Source organism: Microtus pennsylvanicus, chromosome 6, assembly GCF_037038515.1.
Source record: "Microtus pennsylvanicus isolate mMicPen1 chromosome 6, mMicPen1.hap1, whole genome shotgun sequence".
Lineage (NCBI taxonomy): Eukaryota > Metazoa > Chordata > Mammalia > Rodentia > Cricetidae > Microtus > Microtus pennsylvanicus.
This window is the reverse complement of record NC_134584.1, coordinates 60620234-60639768: the sequence shown is the minus strand read 5'-3', so window position 1 is coordinate 60639768 and position 19535 is coordinate 60620234. Positions and strand designations below refer to the sequence as shown.

Below are 19535 nucleotides of genomic sequence, written 5' to 3'. Positions count from 1 at the left end.
TTTAACAAAAGTACTTAAGTACTTATAATGGAATGAAGGTAATTTCTTACATTTCTCTTATCCTGCTTCTACTTAATTTTAACTTTTCACACTCAAACAAAACCACTGGAAAAGCATTTGAAACAAGGGCAGGTAGCTCTTTCTTCAGAACCCATGATGGATCATTTAAGTGGATGACCCTGGATTATCACCGTCATGGCCACTGGGCTCAGCAATAGTAAGGTCACCAAGATGACATACTCAAGAAAACATCCAGGTTGACTTAATAATCTTTCTAAGCTCATCTTGTAAACATGATCAACCAAAACAGTCTGAGATCACATGTGCCAGTGGCTCATAATGCAAGTCTCACTCATACAAGGAAATTCTTTATGTCTCCATTCATTCTGGGACAAAGTTTTATTTCATTTCTACTCTTTTAAAAACCTCTACTAGTGGGCAACCGCATTTCCTAAGTGATAAAAAGAGTACACAGCATACAGTTTCTGTGTTCCAGAGGACCTCTTTCCTCTAATTGCCTCTTGGTGCACTTAAGTTGCATTGATAATATGTCAAATGTTCAAATGAGCTGATGTCTGTTTCTGTGGGCCACAGGGACTATAAAATTAGACTGACAGACATGATACTGTCAATATTTGATCCCTAGTGATACACAGATTCTGAGTTGCAAAAATTCTGAGGATGTCACTGGTATGATCTGTAGTAAGAGCTTATTTTGTCTACTAATTATGTGAATGCATGTGCATGCTCTTGGGAGTCAGAAGAAGACGAATCTCTATGAGTTCAAGGTCAGCCTGACCTACAGAGCAAGATCCAGGACAGTCAGGGCTACACTGAGAAGCATTATCTCAAAAACGGCAAAAAAAAAAAAAACCCTCAAAAATCATCCAGTGATCAATTCCTTTAGACAAGACATTAAAACATTTAATATAATCAAACACATTCTGGCTTATAATATAAATCATCTCTAGACTATCTTAAATATTTAATGTAGTATAAATCTTGTAAAAATAGTTGTTTCTACTAGACAATTTAAAAACAACAGTTCTGATATGAAGTTGATTGAGTGTGTAAATGAGGAAACTGGTCAGCAAGCAGCAACTGAATATATAGAAGGTGATGAGCAGGTAAAGTGTGTATACAATACATGTTATATAAGGAACTTGAACATCACAGACTTTGACCTTTGCAAGGGACACTGCATGTAATCCCCTGTAGATACAAAGAGACAGAGATACACCATTACTCATCACTCATCCCTTTTCCCAAGGGTCACAAACATGCACTTTAAGAAGCAACACAGGGGTTGGAAATTTAGCTCAGTGGCAGAGTGCTTGCCTAACAAGTTCAAGGCTCTGGGTCTGGACCTCAGCTCCAGGGAAAGAAAAAGAACAAGACGCAAAACAAATGACAGTAATGGAAAAGGGGAGCCATGTCTAAAATATAAGGAATTGTTGAGGTCTACTACAGAGTCAATGCCTTTTTTCATGCCTTTATATATAACATTACTTGAAAAACTTAACACCAAAGGAAAACCAAAATATACGGCTTACTTTATAAAAAAAATCACCCATTTATAACCTTTAATTTCATCTGGTTTATTCACTTAAGTTACAAACTAGCATGGCGGTTTTGTTACCATATTGTTAACAGCGATGTGACAAAGAGTACCCTAAGCTCTTTTCTTTTTGGCACTCTACAAAACACCTTGCATCTGTCTTCGTGTAAACTCCAAATTCTCGTAGCTTCACTCTCTTCTACCACTCCTTGGTTTTCCCACAGGCTTACATTTGTCACTTTGGGCTCACATTATGTCTTTCATCTGGCCCCCCTACTGGTGACCCTGCTCATCCACACACCACACACTCAGATCTGTCTGGAGAGCCTGCTGATATCCATCCCTCACACGTCCCAGGCTCTCAGAGTTAAGTTGCAGCTAGCACTGCATCAATGCTGGTGGGCTGGCAGCACTCCAGAACTTCATCATGGCCAACCTTCTCTAGGCTTTTGATCTTAATATGGCTTATAAGTGACAATGATGAATTGGCTTAAGGGACCAGATGTGCTGCTTTTGGTAGAGATCCCTGTCACAGTAACAGAAGGTGAGAATTCTATAGATGGTATTCTAGCAATTCAGCTGATTTCGAGGTTGCTGCTATACTCACACCATCCTCTGTTTCCACTCAGTAGTGTTCTAATTTATGGAATCAATGCAGATGGGAAGCTTCTCTTTCCCAGGTGAAACTGTAAGTGATTCATACTTTGTTTTCTTGCATTAGTATTAGAACCTGAACCTAGACCTCATCCATGGGATGTATCCGTCTTCCACTGAACTGCAACTCTGGATGGGGGTATCTTTAAGTTGTTTTTTACTGCAATTAATTGTGCTATGTATTTAAGTGTATGCAGTGATGCCTACCGTAAGTTTTACATATGAGTCCTTCAACCTAAGGGACTAAATATTAAATTAAAAGTTTCACAAAGATTTGATAGTTCAATTTGTTTTCTTTTTCACAATAACACAAATGTATTCTATAACTACAGAATAAACATACGATGGGATATTTTAGCACAGGCAACATAATAAGTATGTTGAAAGAAAATATAGTGTATCTTTGATTTTAAAAATACAAAGTACGGAAGTACCATCTCTGTGATAGCCACACTTTTAAAATAAAAAAGAATCAGGAATTAGTAGTTCAGTAGTAAAACACTAATTGGGTTTTAAAAAGAATTGCATTACAAGAAAGACAGAATTTAAGAAACCTAAATAGATTCAAAATAGTGCCTAAGATAAGTGTGCATTAAGGAAGCACATTCTACCATTTTAATAATAAGTTATACTATAAGATTTTGAAATAACATGTAGTATATTTACAGTATATCACAATTTGCACAAACCACAATTTGATCCTCAGTAGTTCCACATGGCTAACTGCTAGCTTATTGCATAATAAAATTCTAGCCATATCTTTAGGTAAATGAATAGAAAGAAATTCAGCTTTCTAGAATGCTTCTATTTTACTTCATATCTCAAAATTACATCCACTCCAGGCTTCAGTTTTCATGTAATATCCTAATCCAGTCTTTCTATATTAAACACTCTTTCTGTAGCTTAATATGGTTATTAGTCTTTTTTGAGAATTCAACAAAAATTTAGATCCTTGATTCTAAAGAATGATCATTTTTATTGTGATTGGTTGAACCGTAATTCTTACCTTTTTTCTATAAAATACCCACAGACACATAAACAAAAACAATTCATAATCAAGAAAGATAGCTCAGTGAGTAAAAGCAGCTGCCACCCAGCCTGTATACCCGAGTTCAATTCCAGATACCCGCATTTTGCAAAGGAAAAAATGATTCCCATAAGTTGTCCCTCTCTAACCTCCTTAGGAGAGAGACCCAAGTACTTAGGAGGCAGAACCCATCAGGAATAGTGTATCTCACATAGGTCTCATAGATCTTTAAGTTTGAAAATGTTACAGAATGTAAGAGTTAAAAATCAGGAGAAGAGCTGAAAGTGTCACCTTCTGATGAAGACATTGAGTCAGGAACAGTCAGCACTCATGGCTACGTGCACTGGATCCATGTGAAAATGAGCCTTCTCAACAGTCAGATACGGATAAAAGCAGGGCCCATGAGGCCTTGCTACTCACTGCTGAACTAGTGACAGGGTTGAGGGAATCATGGCTTCAGTTATATACCCCCTGAAGACCCCACCAAAATTAGATGGATAGTTCCCGTCCAATGGTTACACAGATGGCCAGGTTTAAATCAAAAGAATCACAAAACGTGACAAACCCCAAAATTATGATTCTGGGACTTGTAAGGATAGGGTGGGGACACTGATAGGGATTTGAGGGAGGTAAGAGGATGCTGGAAAAGAGAAATAAGAAGATATTGCTAATATGAATGAAACTGTTAAATAACAATCTACAAATCCTCCTGAATTTATAGACATTGGAAGGTCCTGTGGGTGTGCCTAATGACAAGGTCTCTATGATCTAAGAACTGCCCATGGCTTTTAAAAAAAAAGTGTGGTGGTCCAAACAATCAGAGATTAGACTCTGAAGCACAATCACTGAAGATTCCATGGTCCTGAAGTGAGTTCAGCTCAGTTACCTCCATGAGATTTGCTCTGTGCCTCATGACTAAGATGCAGTTAGTCCATGTCTATGTTTCTGAATCATGCTAATAACAGAGTATAAATTGTTTTCTATATAAAATCAAGATAAGCAAAAACAATATGCTAAACTTGGGGCTAGAGAGATGACTCAATGGTTAAGAGCACTTACTGCTCAGGCAGCAACCAAAGCTTGGTTCCCAGCACCACCCTGCGGCTCATGAGCACTCTTAGCTGCATCCATGCACTGTATCCATGCTCACTTTGCTCAGTGCGCTCTTTATGCAGACATTACTTATACACTCATACACATAGGCAAACATTCATACACATGACATGTTTTTAAAGGAAAAACAGAGATGCAGAATGCTTTTCTAAAGTGTTTAAAGTATTTTTCCTTCCTATCAGCAATGTGTAACAGGTCAATTTTGTCTGAATCTTTCCCAGTATCTGTTTTAATTTGTATCTCTCTGAAGTAATATTAGACTTCATTTTGGCAAATTTGATTTCCCTAATGACTAATAGTGTTTGAATATTTTCATTTGGTTATTAGCTATTAGTGAGTGTTATATCATCTTCAGTGAAATGCCAATTCAATTGGTAACATTATATTAGGTTGTTTCTTTGCTTTTTATTTAGTTATGCGGTTCTGTATTTAGGAAACATGGCCCTTGTCTGATACATGACTTTTGAACACATTCTCCTAAATTATGGCATTTACTTAATGGTGTCCTTCGGAGCTACAAAACCTTTTATGATAAATACAATCAACTTTTGTCTACTGTGTATTTTGGTTTTTTCAAATAGTTAAGAGACTTTATTCTAACAGCTATAATTACAGTGCTTGTCGAAATGAAAACTGAAAACAAGTATACAAAACAGTTAATTACTAATTGTGTATTGAAAGCAGTAAGAGGTTCCAAGACACCAAATAAACCAGTTCTGAGATTTCCCCAAGATAAATTTAACAGCTCCAGCTTCTTCAGTGTTTATCAAAATACAAAAGAAAAAAGTAGAGGTTGTCTTTCGATGGCAAATGGGACCCTTGCAGGCTGAGGGAGAAAGCTACTTCACACAAGGACATGGGGGTGCTCCAGGATGTGGGTCTGGAATGGATCGACCCTCCCAGCTTGCCAGCCCTCCTGCTGGTGAGACCCAGGCCTCCTGCCAGCGCGTCCAAGTGGGCCCCCAAGAGTAAGCTGGGTATGTAACTGCCACCTGGCCCGGCTGCACACCAAATACAAGCCGGGCCCTGCACCCCACAATGGCTCCCAGCCCACCATGTGAGCACAAGTACAAGCACAAGGCTATGGAATGCAGGTGACCCAAAAACAGGCGAGTCACGGGGGCTCTACTGTGACCATGCAGGGGACGGTGGTTTGTCCACCTTCTTTCCTGTTCCCACGGGGGAACAGATGATCCAATAGACTAGCATTCAGGCCATTACTGCAAAACCTTCACTAGGCACAGTCTCCGTTCTGTGTGTTCAAGTGTTCTTGTCTTGTATTTTTTTAAACTACCACCAAATGGATACTGACACCAGTCTACAGCCCAACGGCTCCCGGAGGCCAGGTGTCCCTACACCCAAATCCCTTCTCAATACTGACAGTGAGTTGATTCTCTTTTTACAATAAAAAAGCTAAGTGATATTGCATAGGAGTACCAGAAACTGCCTCAGTGGAAACAGAAACTATTTACATTAAATAAAAACCTGGCTGCAGGCTGCGTCTGCACATGTACAGCACGGTGCGATGCACACTGTGACCAACCCATGGAGACAGCTTCTGGCAGTCCGGACCACAGAGTCGCATGTTTGCCACGTGAGAGGAAAGTGGAGGGCGGAGAAGAGGAAGGGAGGGGGAGGGAGGGGTCTGGTTCACTTCTGGTTCGGAGCTGATTAGACAGTCAGTCTAGTCCTTCGCAGAGCAGAGCTCCTCCCCGCTGGTGGCACAGGTGGCCTGAAAGTACCAGCTCCTGTGGCATAGAGAGTGCAGCCCCAGCTCGTCTATGATTTTGGCCGCATTCATGGCATTGGGAAGGTCCTGCTTATTGGCAAACACCAAGAGAACGGCGCCCCGGAGCTCATCTTCAGCTAGCATCCTCATGAGCTCTTCACACGCTCTCTGTCATTGCTGTCCACTAGGAGGATCAAGCCTTGGGTGTTCTGGAAGTAGTGGCGCCACAATGGCTGGATCTTGTCCTGGCCGCCCACATCCCACACAGTGAAGCTGATATTCTTGTACTCACTGTCTCCACGTTGAAACCAATGGTGGGAATGGTGGTCACAATTTCACCCAGCTTCAGTTTGTATAGAATTGTTGTCTTCCCTGCAGCATCCAGGCCCACCATGAGAATGCACATTTCTTTTTTGCCAAAAAGGCCCTTGAAGAGGTTTGCAAAGATATTCCCCATGCTTGTCGACAGGTGGAAGTAATACTGGCCAGAGACCTCCGCTGCGGCTGCTCCCAGCCAGGCATTGGTTTCGCTCCCACAAGATCTCTACTGTGTGTTTTGCTTTTGATATTATAGATAAAAACTAGGAATTTTCTTCATTTTAGTCTATCATTTACTTGAGTTAGTTTTAGAAACATATTGAGCAAATATTAAAGTTAATTTACATTTCAAACACATAAAAACTGTCCAACTAAGATAGAAAAAAACAAACAGTTATCTTTTCTCTGTTAAATTGTATTTGTAATTTCGCTAGGGATCAGTAGAAAATAACCATAAAAATTGTGTTGGATTTATATAATGTCCATCCTTACTCTAAAGGTACATTGTCTTAATTTCTATATCTTTGTAAAAACTCTTAAAGTGCTGGTTCTTGTTTTTAGGACTATTTTGACTATCCTATTTCAGTTTGAATTTTAAGATGGGCATATCAACCTGCCAAAATACCAGCTGTGATTTTGTTATGGATGTGAGAAAATTAAAATCTGATATAACTGGCTAATTTTAACTAAGCAATATAAAAATTTCCAATAAAAAATTCATATGCTTTCTTAGTTATTCAAGTTTGCCTTCCTTTTTCCCTGTTTTGTGGTTTTTAATATACACATTCTGGGTTTGTTTGTTTGTTTGTTATGCAACTTAGTCCTCAGAATTTACTATTATCACTATTTTTAAAGAGCTGGGATTAGATCTAGGAGCTCACACATGCTAAGAAAATGCTTATGAGTAGGGATATTCCCAAGTCTATTCTTGACACTAATCTCCATTTTCTTGAGTTCTTCTGGTTTGTTCATTGCAAATTTACAGAAATACAATTGGGTTTTATGCATTGTTATCACACAATAACACCAGATATACTCATCTCAGCATGAAGGATTTCCCTTAGTGTTCCTGATAAGGTATGTTGCCAATGACTGTCTTATACTATAAATATGATTTCACTTTAAAATTGGCATACACAGTGTCAAGTATAGTGACTAACATTTTCAAATACTCTTTTTCTAGTGGATTCTCCTCCTCCTTGTCTTTCCTTCCCTCACTCCTCTCCTGCTCACTCTTGCTTATTCCTTGGTCTCTCTTGTACTTCCCTGTCTCAGGTTTCTTTTGTACAGCTCCACAATACCCACACCCACCCTCTTGTTCTTGTCTTTAGTATAAAGTTACATTCACACACTAGAATTTTACTCGACTATAAAAATGAAGTTTTGTAATGTACACAAAAGCTGGGTGGAACTGGAAAGTATGACAATAAGAATGACTCTAAACGATAAGAACCATGTATTTCCTCTCATGTGGATGCTAGTGTGTGGTGTACATGTGCGTGTGTACAATTGGGTTTAATGGGGGTTAGGCCTAAGAAACTGAAAATAAGTATGGTTTTAATTTTTCTTCATTTAGAAAGACACTTTACTGGATATAAAATTACAAATTCACATTTTTCTATTTACTTTCATCACTCTGTTGATGCCATTATTTTTCTTCTGGCCTCACTCTATGCAAACCGTGCTTCAGATGAGAACTAACAACACCAGAGACTCTGCACAGGTAGCAGGCACTGGGGTGGGCAGTGGCTGTTAGAATGATTTTCTTCTGTCTACCCCTGACTTTCAGACTAGGATTAAGAGTCTCATTATGCATCTCTGTACTTTCCTTGGAGTTTAGGTACTTTGAATATTTATTATTTCTGATAAAATCTTAAATATCTTGGTTATTATTTCTTCAAGCATTTTCCTAATTTCTATGATTTTCTCTTCATGAATTTATATGGACTTTTATCAACACACTTGAGGCTATTCCAAAGGCATTTGAGAATCTTTCTTTGGTACTTTTTGTTCTTTATTCTCATAGATTACATGCTATTCATCCACGTTCAAGCCTGCTGACTCTCTCCTGCTATCTTGAATCACCTGTTGGGCTGCTCTCATGGACTTGTCACTTTAGCTGGCATACTCAGCAACTCCAGAGTCCCATTCTGTACTTAGTAAATAATAACTTCTATCTCCTTGGTAAGAATCTTTTCATGTTAGCATATTATCGTGCTCATTTTTAATTCTTTAAGCATGTTTTCTTAAAATATTTTAAGTGTGCTTTGAAGTCTTTTTCTACTATATTCCACATATGGGGGAAATCTGAAAGCTTCTATTGACTCTTTCCTCTCTCTCCCCGACTGGGTATGGATCATGGTTTCCTGTCTCTTTGCATGTCTGGTTTTGTTGAAAACTCATTTATTCCCCACTGCCAAGATCATTACTTCCAGCAAGAAATGCCACCAGATGTGGATCTCAACCTCTTGGAAGATCAATTGAGCCTTTTTGGTCCCATGTAAATTAGTTGCCAACCCTTCTGGTCTGCCAGGTCCCATGAGAATCCCACACTAAGTTCACAAAAGGGGCACAGAGCAAGTATGGCAGTCATGGATAAAAATGCAACAGATGGCCAGTTACTACCCACACTTTATTAGTCTTTCAAATCTAAGCAGTGCTTGTGTTCCTGCCTACCCTTTATGGATGTTCAAAAATGTTTTTGTTTCATAAATTTTAGACCCACCTTTGCATTGAAAAGAAAGGAGATGCCAGCATTTTTTACTATCTATACTCAGAGACATTTTAAACACAATTTCATTGTTCCTCCAAGAACATGCAAAAAAATTAAAATAGCTGTCCGGAAGTCAAACGCCTATAGCACAATCTAGCATCTAAAACTCAGGGAACATCATGGAAGCAGGGGCAGGAACACTGTGAGGACCAAGGGACAAGTACATTTGTTTGGAAATTGTGTTGTCTACACGTGACAGGGAAGCTGCACACAATGTGTCAAACAATATGTCTACTTTACATGAATAACAACACCAGTTGCCACGCCAATGTGTATAAAGAAATCTCAAGGGGGGAGGGGTCATGGTTGTCTCTCTCTTAGCTTTTACATGAAGAGATGCAGATAATTAAGAAATGCTAAGAGAGGAACAGCCCCTCCCCAAAGGGGGATGAACCTTAATTGACAATACCAAGTGATCATTTTTAAATATAAATATAAACAACAGTAAAAAGGTTCACAAGTTTATATTTACATAGTCATTTCATTTGTCTGTATTCAATATATCATAATATAAACAAACATACCTATGTTTATAACAACAGTAATTCCAAAAAGGCCATGAATTTGGCAGGAGGAAGTACAGAAATGCTGTAAATACAGTGCACATATATTAAATTAAAAGGTATTTTTAAAAGTAATCTAAAGAAATAGCAAAGATGTCATTAGAAACGTATATCTAAAATTTCTGTTCAAGCTACATGAAGTCTGACTGGCACAGCTTACGATGAAGACAGTCTCCAGGGCAAATTTCAACACATAGGATCTCTACAGGAACTAGGTGTCCTCAATATGCTCCTGTCAATGGTTCGGTTTTCATTCGTAGGGAATTCCAATTGTTTTATATTTCAACCATATGTTACAAATGTAGCTAATTTACTGTTTTATAAGGCAATTACAAAATTCTTCTATGTGGCCAAGGTAATGTACTGACCTTCCTAGGACTCCATTCCCTTTGGAAAAGTATATATAATGTTGCTCCTGGCAATAATGCTTACATGTAAAATCCCACTAAGGCTATGAAACAACCCAAAATGTCTTTTCAGCACAAAGACAGTTTTTGATAAATCAAGCTTTCCATTTAGAAATCTTAAATAAATATATCTATGATAAGGATGCTGGATAAGATTAAGACCATAGTTATGGTTCTAAGGTTAATGCTCCGAGTAATCTCTTCGGCAGTACATGTTACTCTCCCCTGTGTAAGTGGAGATTCACTGTTCAAAGCAACAAGCCCTTTGATACTTAGAAATTTTAGATTCTGTTCTATTTTTAAAATCAGCTGTATCAGTATTCATCTACTGCCTGGCATGGCCATTCATTTATTTAAAAAGGCTATTTTATAACCACACTTCCTTCCAGGAAGCCTAGCAACTAAGTAGAAACCCAAATGACTGACAGCAATTATACAGGGACCTTGCTGTTGGTAAAGAAGCATGATTAATTAAAATAATGTGCTAAATCTTGGGCAAATAATTATGCAGAGAAATGGACAGAAAGCTTCTTTATTTGTTTTTAATAACTTGCTGTTTTCTTCTGCACTGAATGAAAAGCAAAACATTTTATATTAGTATTTTTGTATTTGATTTTTTTAGTAAGGCTAATTCAAATATTCTCCAATGTTAAGAAATAATGCCAATACCTGATTGGGGGGGGGGAAATGGGAGGTGGTGGCGGGGAGGAGGCAGAAATCTTTAATAAATAAATAAATTAAAAAAAAGAAATAATGCCAATTTCCGTGAGTAAAATGATTATTCAAATAGAATAACTATTTATTAAAACCAATATTCTTACACATAATTTTTTATATCATGGCTAATTAGGGGTGATTTTTAATTTTTAATTTTATGATGTTTAAACATAAAATGTTTCAAAGAAAAAGCTAATCACTCTGAAATAAATCTAGCTTTCTAGTAAATATTTGTTTGCTTTTTAAGCCATACTAAGATCTGAAGTGCTTTAACTGGTTAAAATTCTTACAGTGTTCATATCTAATTAAATTTATTTTAACATGCAGCAGCTATACTATTATAGCATCAACACAGTTCTGAAATAATATTAAAGAATTCAGAATAAAAAAAGTATATTCCATTACTTATATCTGAAACTTGGGCCCTTATAGCTTAGTATCGCTTTGCAAGGGTCTAGTACTCAATAAACTAAACAAAGTAGCTATCTCAGTTTGGGCACAAAAACAATTTCCTGTAGAGAAGGGTGGTTCACAGTATTTGTAATAACCTGTCAGGTTCTAATTGAAAAACAAAAACACTTTGAGGCAGGGGAAATGAAGAATACCCTTGCATACACATTTCTTTCAAACACCAATATCCGAATCCTATTTGTGGATAAATGCATTAAAAAAAATCTTGCAAGAGTGTGCTGGCACACTCTTAATCACACATTTAATCCCAGCACTAAGGAAGCAGAAGGAGGGGATCCTGTGAGTTTGAGGTAAGCTTGATCTACACAGTGAGTTCCAGGACAGTCAGGATCATATAGACATACTCTGCCTCAAAACAAAAAAATTCTCTTGAATAAATATGAAAAAACATGTTCGAATTAGGAAGGCTCTTCACCTCAGTGAACCTCAGTCACCACAAAGGACCAAGGCATCATGTAAACAACTCGTGAGAACAGTAGAAATCTTAATAACTAATAACATAAGTCCCATAATAAAATTACTATCAAATTACACATTCAAACACTTTTAGAAATGGCTTTCTGAAGACACAGTAAGTCTAGTAATCCTTACTGACTCTTCACCCACCTGTTTTACTAGAGGGTAGGCGGGCATAGCTGAAACAGTAAAAGCTACAGCAGAGACACACGTTTTTATACATTGCAGGGAAGCTTGGTTTTCCACTAAAATGCTAGACGTTCAAGAAGAAGAGTCAATTTAGACTTGAGCTCCCAGTCATAGCACTGAGAGCATGAGGCCTGAATCTAAATGACTGTGGCATGCACCATGGAATAAGCTATATTACAGGCTGCAAAACAGCTCATTTTAGAAGCTTGTAATCTACAGAGGTACATTCTGTTATCTTACATACAATGTTTATTCTCAGATCTGTGGAATCAACTTTGTGGCTCAACATCAACAGTTTCAGATTCGAGATTCATGCTTATTAAGACCAAAGAGCTAAAAATTTAAAAAGAACAAGAGGCTTACATATTAAATATATAGTTAGATGGGAGTTATATAAATGACACATAAAACAAAAGAAAAATAGGAAATTAAAAGGGAAATATTGCCAAATTTAAAATAGTACAATTATACTCAAGCTTTGCTAAGAATAAGTTTAACACATAAAAGGCACTAGTCTCATGTATACAGATTTAATGATGTATTTCTCTTTGATAATTTTCATCCTCTACATGTGTTGGTGAGATATGTTATTTAGATTTAAAAACAAAATCAAATTACACTGCAATTATTAAAAATTTTGTAAAGGTTAAAATGGAAAATGCATAGGTTTTCTCTTCCTTGCACTTTACCTACATCTGAAATAGTTATGAAAGCATAACAAAAACAGACTCAGATGGTTGTGTCTTTATATTTGTGTATACATATCAATACACACAATGAATAGACAGATGCAAAACTAACTGGGGAAAAAGAGGCTATCAATCTGAGAATGAGGGGCAGCATGAAAGAAGTTAGAGGGAGGAACCTTGGGAAGTCGTAGAAAGAGGAAAGGTTAGGGGGAAAATGAAGTAGTTACATATTAATTAAAACTATAAAAATTGCCTAAATAGGGAAAATGTAAAGGAATTATGTTGCGGGAGGTCCTCCTGCTCCTCCAGCCTATAGCTGCTGAGATACCAGCCCAATGTGGTGTGGTCTCTCTCCCTTTAAAAAAGCGGTCACTTCTCTCTCCTCCTCTCTTCACTTCCTGCTCAGCAGGTGACTAGACTCCCTTCCTGGTTGCGTAGAGGGCTGTTACCTGGGACAGTGATCTGTAAGTTTTTTCCCCTTTAAATAAATACCACCCTATTAATCATAATTCCAAACTGGTGTGGCATTGTTTGTGACTTACGCCTTCAGTTGGCGCCCAACATTTGGATTTAGAACCTCTCCTTTCCCCTGCATGGCTGCCGGCCGTGAGTTCAGCTTGGCGGGAGCCCTCCCTTCCTCAGCCACCGCCTGTGCCTTACAGTGGTGGCCTTGGCCTCCCCACGTGGGTTTAAACTCCACAGGCCCGCGTAGTCTCTGCCCGCGTGGTTTGCTCTTTTCTGAGTCATTTTTAAATCTCCCTTGCAAGCACAGCTCTTAAGTGGTGTGAACCAGAGCACACGGTTGCTGAAAGCTGCAACCCCTCAGGGTGACTCTGTCACGTGGAGGCATAAGCAGCTTCCAGGTTGCTCTTCTCTACCCCTGCATTCTGGGTTTCTGGTTCCGTCTCTGGAACTGATTTAATTACATTTACTTTGTTGAGAAACTTGCATTTTCCAGTTTTGAACGTCTGCTAAGGCACTGAAACAGGACCCCGTTTTCATCGCGACTCGGCAACAGCGCCACCTGCTGGAAAATAGGTAATATGGAAGTTTTCGTTTCTAATGCAAATTTTACTGCTTTGTTTTCACTAATACAATGGATTAGTAAATTTATACTTACTAATACAATGGATTACGTCATACAAGGTTTATATGATTATGGGGATACCTTAATTTGCTTGTTACTAGGTGTCAGTTTTCTTTTCCATATTCTATCATTAAGGAAGAATATGGCACCCCTAGAACGATAGAATCTTTACGAACTAATAATGAACAACTAATTGACAGGATTAAAATTATTGAAAATCAGAGGTTATCTGAACAAGTGGATACTATGACAGACAAAATTGATTCCATATCCAAGGGTATTAGAAAGTTACCTGAAAAAGTTCAGGCTGTTGAATTTGACCTTCAGACTTTATCACAAAGTTTTGATAAGGTAACAGACAGAATGTACCTCCAAGATGGGAATCTACATGATATACAAGAAAAGTTTAAGGAGGACATGTTATCTTTGAAGGAAAAAAATTAAAGCTTTGGAATCACAGGTGCAGAATGGGGACCAAAAAACCGATACCTCAGTGAAATCACTGGAAATATATACAGGTCAGGAGATTCAGGATTTAAGAGAGACAATGATAAAAAGATTTGAAAAGATTGGAGAAATTATTGCAGCTGGTGAACAGAGTAAGGAGGCACAAGGACAGGATACAATGCCTCCACCAGCTATTAGAACTGGCTTACCCAGGGTTCTAGCGACATACCCTATACTTAATTCTGACAAAGCGTCAACTTCTAAGGGCTCAAAGGGAGTCAGAGAAGCTAGATGGACACCAATAGCAATGAATGATCTGAAAGAAATTAAGCAAGCTGTTGTTAATTTTGACTTGCACAATGCATATGTAAAGGAAATTATAAGGACTTGGGCTTCTAATGCTAGAGATACCCCCCATGATTTCCATCAGTTAGTGTCTGCTGTTTTAGATAATGGACCTTCCTTGATGTTTGGAATTTATTTCAAAGAAGAATGCAAACATATGGAACAGCAACGAAGAGCAAAAGGTGTTGAGGTTTCCCAAGATCAAATTCTTGGTGCAGGAGAATATGCTGATCCACAGGTCCAAGCTCTTTATGACGATGAAGTACTGTGTCTATGTCACCAAGCAGCTTTAAATGCTAGGAATAGGATACAAGATCCAGCAAAAAGGGTTGAATCATATACCAGAATTAGGCAGGGACAGAGAGAACCCTTTATTGACTTTTTGCAAAGATTAATTAAGGCTTTGGACATAGGGGTAACAGACCCAGAAGCTAGACGAATACTTCTTGAATCTCTAGCTTTTGAAAATGCAAACATAGAATGCAAAAAGATAAATTGGGCCTTTAAAGTCTAGATCAGCACCTATGGATGAATGGAATCAGCATACGATGAATGTTGAGACGTTTAGCTATAAGGATGAATCTTGGGTAGGAGAAGCGATTTCCAAAGCAATGAGGAGACATCAAACTGCCAGGTGTTTTAATTGTGGTAAATTAGGACATTTGAAAAGGGATTAAAGGCAAAGAATTTCTAGGAATAATATCTCTTCTGGGAATGACAAAAATAGGAGACCTCGGCCTTCAGGTATATGTAGGAGATGCGGTAAAGGCCAGCATTGGTCCAACAAATGCAGGTCAACAACAGACAGACGGGGCAATCTGATATCATCGGGAAACACCTTAGGGGGCCTCTCGCAGGCCCCCAAGCCAACAGTGGCCCAGTCATTGCCAGTCACAGTGGAGAACGTGCCTCACAAAGAAAATTAAAGCTCCAATTTCTGCTGTAAAAAGTAATACTGGTCTAAATGATGAATTACGTGTGAAGGATGAGTCAAAAAACCCAGTAGGACAGAGTAAACGTATATTTTGGCAGACTTCTATTAATGATCAAAGACCAAAGCTAAGAGTCTGTATAAATGGCACTTTTATTGAAGGCTTATTAGACACAGGTGCAGATGTAAGTATCATTACCACAGAATCTTGGCATCCATATTGGCCTCTTCAAGAGGTAGATGTTCAGTTCCTGGGAATTGGAACCCTATCTCGTGTAAAACAAAGCACAAGATGGGTTGAATGCATAGGGCCCGAAGGACAAATAGGAAAACTAAGGCCATACATAGCCAATATTGCCATAAATTTATGGGGCCGTGACCTGCTACAGCAATGGAATACCAAGATTAACATTCCTGTAGTTCCAGGAACTCATAATTCTGGGAAGGATGTGATGAGGTATTATGGAAAAAGGTCACCAGCCATTCAGGCTGTACAAGAACATACAGCAAATACCAAACCTTTAGAGGTACCAACAGCCCTGCCTTATAATGGCTAACTGAGAAGCCAATATGGATCAAACAGTGGCCTCTAGCTGAAGATAAACTATAGGCATTGGAACAGCTGGTGCAAGAGCAACTAGATGCTCACCATATTGAAGAATCAACCAGCCCTTGGAATTCCCCTGTGTTTGTTGTAAAAAAGAAATCTGGTAAATGTTGAATGGTGACAGATCTAAGAGCTGTCAACATAGTAATTCAACCTATGGGCCCACTACAATCTGGAATTCCTTGGCCTTCTCTGTTACCAAAAGGATGGCCTCTTATAGTTATTGATTTGAAAGATTGTTTTTTCACTATACCTTTACAAGAAAAGGATAGAGAAAAAATTTGCCTTCACAGTGCCTACTTATAATAATTCTCAGCCTAATAGGAGATATCAATGGACTATCCTCCCACAGGGTATGCTCAATAGTCCTACATTGTGCCAATATATTGTAAGTAAGCCATTGGAAATAATTCGTAAACAAATCCCCAAGTCCATAATTTATCATTACATGGATGATATCTTGTTATCTGATTCAAATAAAGATACTTTAGAAAGGATGTTTGAAGAAGTAAAGGAAGTCTTGCCTAGGTGGGGATTACAAATTGCCCCTGAAAAGATTCAAAGAGGAAATTCTATTAATTACCTAGGTTACAGAATAGGGTTAGAGAAAATTAAAACGCAAAAGGCACAAATCAGGAGAGACCGGTTAAAGACTCTTATTGACTTCCAAAGATTGTTAGGAGACATTTCCAGTCTATGACCAGCTGTTGGGATAACACCTGATCTAATACTTCATTTAAACAAAACCTTAGATGGTGATAAAGATTTGAATAGTCCAAGAAAACTGACAGCTGAAGCAGAAAAGGAACTGACAATGATTGAGGAAAAATTACAGGAGGCACATGTGGATGTGGTGAACCCAAATCTTAGCTGCATCCTAGTCATATTCCCTTCCAGAATTTCTCCTACAGGGATTCTAATGAAGAGGGAAGATATTATTTTAGAGTGGATATTTATACCTAATCAACCAAGTAAAAAATTAAAAACTTATGTGGAAAAAGTCTCTGAATTAATTATAAAAGGTAAGCTGAGACTTTGTCAACTAGCAGGTATAGACCCAGCAGAAATTATAGTGCCTTTTACTACTGAAGAAATAAAAAAGTTATGGGAAGACAATGAAGCGTGGCAAAGAGCTTGTACTAATTTTTTGGGAAAAATTAATAGCAACTATCCCAAAAGTGGTAGACTTAACCTCATAAAAAGAATTTCTTGGATTGTTCCTAGAATTGTACGTGATGCTCCAATAACTGGAGCCCGTACATTCTATACTGATGCAAATAAATCAGGGAAAGCAGGTTACAAGTCAGATGAATTGAGTAAGGTGGAACAAAGCCCTTATAATTCTGTCCAGAAGGCAGAATTATATGCCATTCTTATGGTGCTAAGGGATTTTAAAGAACCTCTTAATATAGTTACAGATTCACAATATGCAGAAAGAGTTATCCTGCATATTGAAACCGCTGAATTTATACCAGATGATACAGAGCTGACTTCATTGTTTATCCAGGTACAAGACATAATCAGGAACAGGCTTTGTCCGATGTACATAACACACATCCGGTCCCATACAGGTCTGCCTGGTCCTCTAGCCCAAGGCAACGCTGAGATTGATCAATTATTGATTGGAAGTGTGTTGCAGGCCTCAGAATTTCATAAGAAGCATCATGTCAATAGTAAAGGCCTAAAGAAAGAATTTTCCATTACTTGGCAACAAGCTAAGGTCATTATAAAGAGATGTCCTACTTGTTCTTTCTATAATCAAACACCGTTGCCTGCAGGGAGTAACCCAAAGGGTACTAAGAGAAATGAAATCTGGCAGATGGATGTGTTCCACTTTATGGAATTTGGTAAATTAAAATATGTACACCACACCATAGACACATATTCAGGTTTTCAATGGGCTACTGCCCGGAGCTCAGAAAAGGCTGATTCAGTAATCACACATTTATTGGAAGTTATAGCCATCATGGGTATACCTGCACAAATAAAGACAGATAATGGTCCAGCCTATGTATATAAGAAAATGAAACGCTTTTTTGATTATTATAATATAAAACACATTACAGGTATACCAAATAATCCTACAGGTCAGGCAGTTATAGAAAGATCAAATCGTACTATAAAGGATTTGCTGAACAAACAGAAAGGGACTGAAAATACCCCAGAAATAGATTACATAATGCTTTATTAACCTTGAATTTTCTTAATGCTAATGAGAAAGGAACTACAGCAGCAGAAAGACATTGGATAATGGAAAAGTCTGCTGAACTAAATCAACCGATTTATTTCAAAGATGTGCTGACCTCTCAATGGAAGCCAGGAGAGGTGCTACGTTGGGGAAGGGGTTTTGCTCTTGTTTCCACAGGAGAAGAAAAATTGTGGATACCATCAAAATTAAAAAAGTTTCGATTTGAAGAGGAGAAACCTCTTGGAAAGGAGCAACTCATCCACAATGATGATATTCATACAGGTGGTAAGAAAAACATATAAAATGGGGGCAGAGTTCTGTTCTTATCTCCACAGGAAAACACTCATCTTTGAAAAATTCAAGGGACCCTGGATGTTTGGATACTGACAGATGGAAAAATACCTGCCCAATAGGAAATATCAAGAAAACTGAATGGGTTGTGTAAGTAATATTAAACCATATTTCTAAATTTATAAAGCTGGTTTTGAAGTTGGACTCTGGCTCAGTCCCTCTCCAATTCCAAGCCTGTTATTAAGAGAAAAACCCAGAGTTTCTGGAGTTTCTGTCTCATGTCAAGAGCCATGATATGGGACAGAAAGAAATATGAGTTTAGAAAACATCTTTGCTTTTCTTCATATCTATCATACTTTTCATTGAATATATCTATCATGCCTTTCATTGAATATATATATACATACATATACATATATATATATGTGTCTATATGATTAATGTTTAAGTTTTTCACATTGAACAATGAGTTTTTCCTGAAGTGGCATTTGAAGTTTCCAGGAAGAAGATGGGGCCCCATAACAACAAATCCACCTGGTTGATATGACGTCATGATACTGATAGCGCTACTACAAGACCTGTTTTGGATACCAGCTGCACAAGACAGTTCCAACTTGGTTAACTGAAATGGTGCACATCTTATACAACATTTTGGCCAGACCTGCACAAAATACTCAGAGACTATTGGCAGTTTTAAAAGACATTGATCTTGAAATTTAACCATCATTTTACTTTCACAGGATCCCTCAGAAAGAACGTCGCCCCCATGACAGCTGGAAGTAATTCTAGAGGACGACGTCCCCTCTCCCAGTAAAGTTTGCCCTTGGGTTTAGGGACATCATTTAGGGGTTGATTATAATTAGTATATGATTGAGGGTTGGGGGAGGAATTTTAGAAGCTCAGGGATCATTTTGAAAAAAAAAAGAGGGATGATGGGATAATAGATTTATAATTGTGAGTTACTGTTTTTAAACA

General features: G+C 38.0%; 1 protein-coding gene and 1 pseudogene across 2 annotated transcripts in view; both read right to left on the bottom strand.

Moving 5' to 3' along the window:
* The window catches only part of Xrcc4 (X-ray repair cross complementing 4), a 204581-nt gene that overhangs the window by 98263 nt on the left and 86783 nt on the right, over positions 1-19535 (bottom strand). The window lies entirely within an intron of this gene.
* On the bottom strand, positions 6097-6617 carry LOC142852036 (ADP-ribosylation factor 1 pseudogene; annotated as a pseudogene).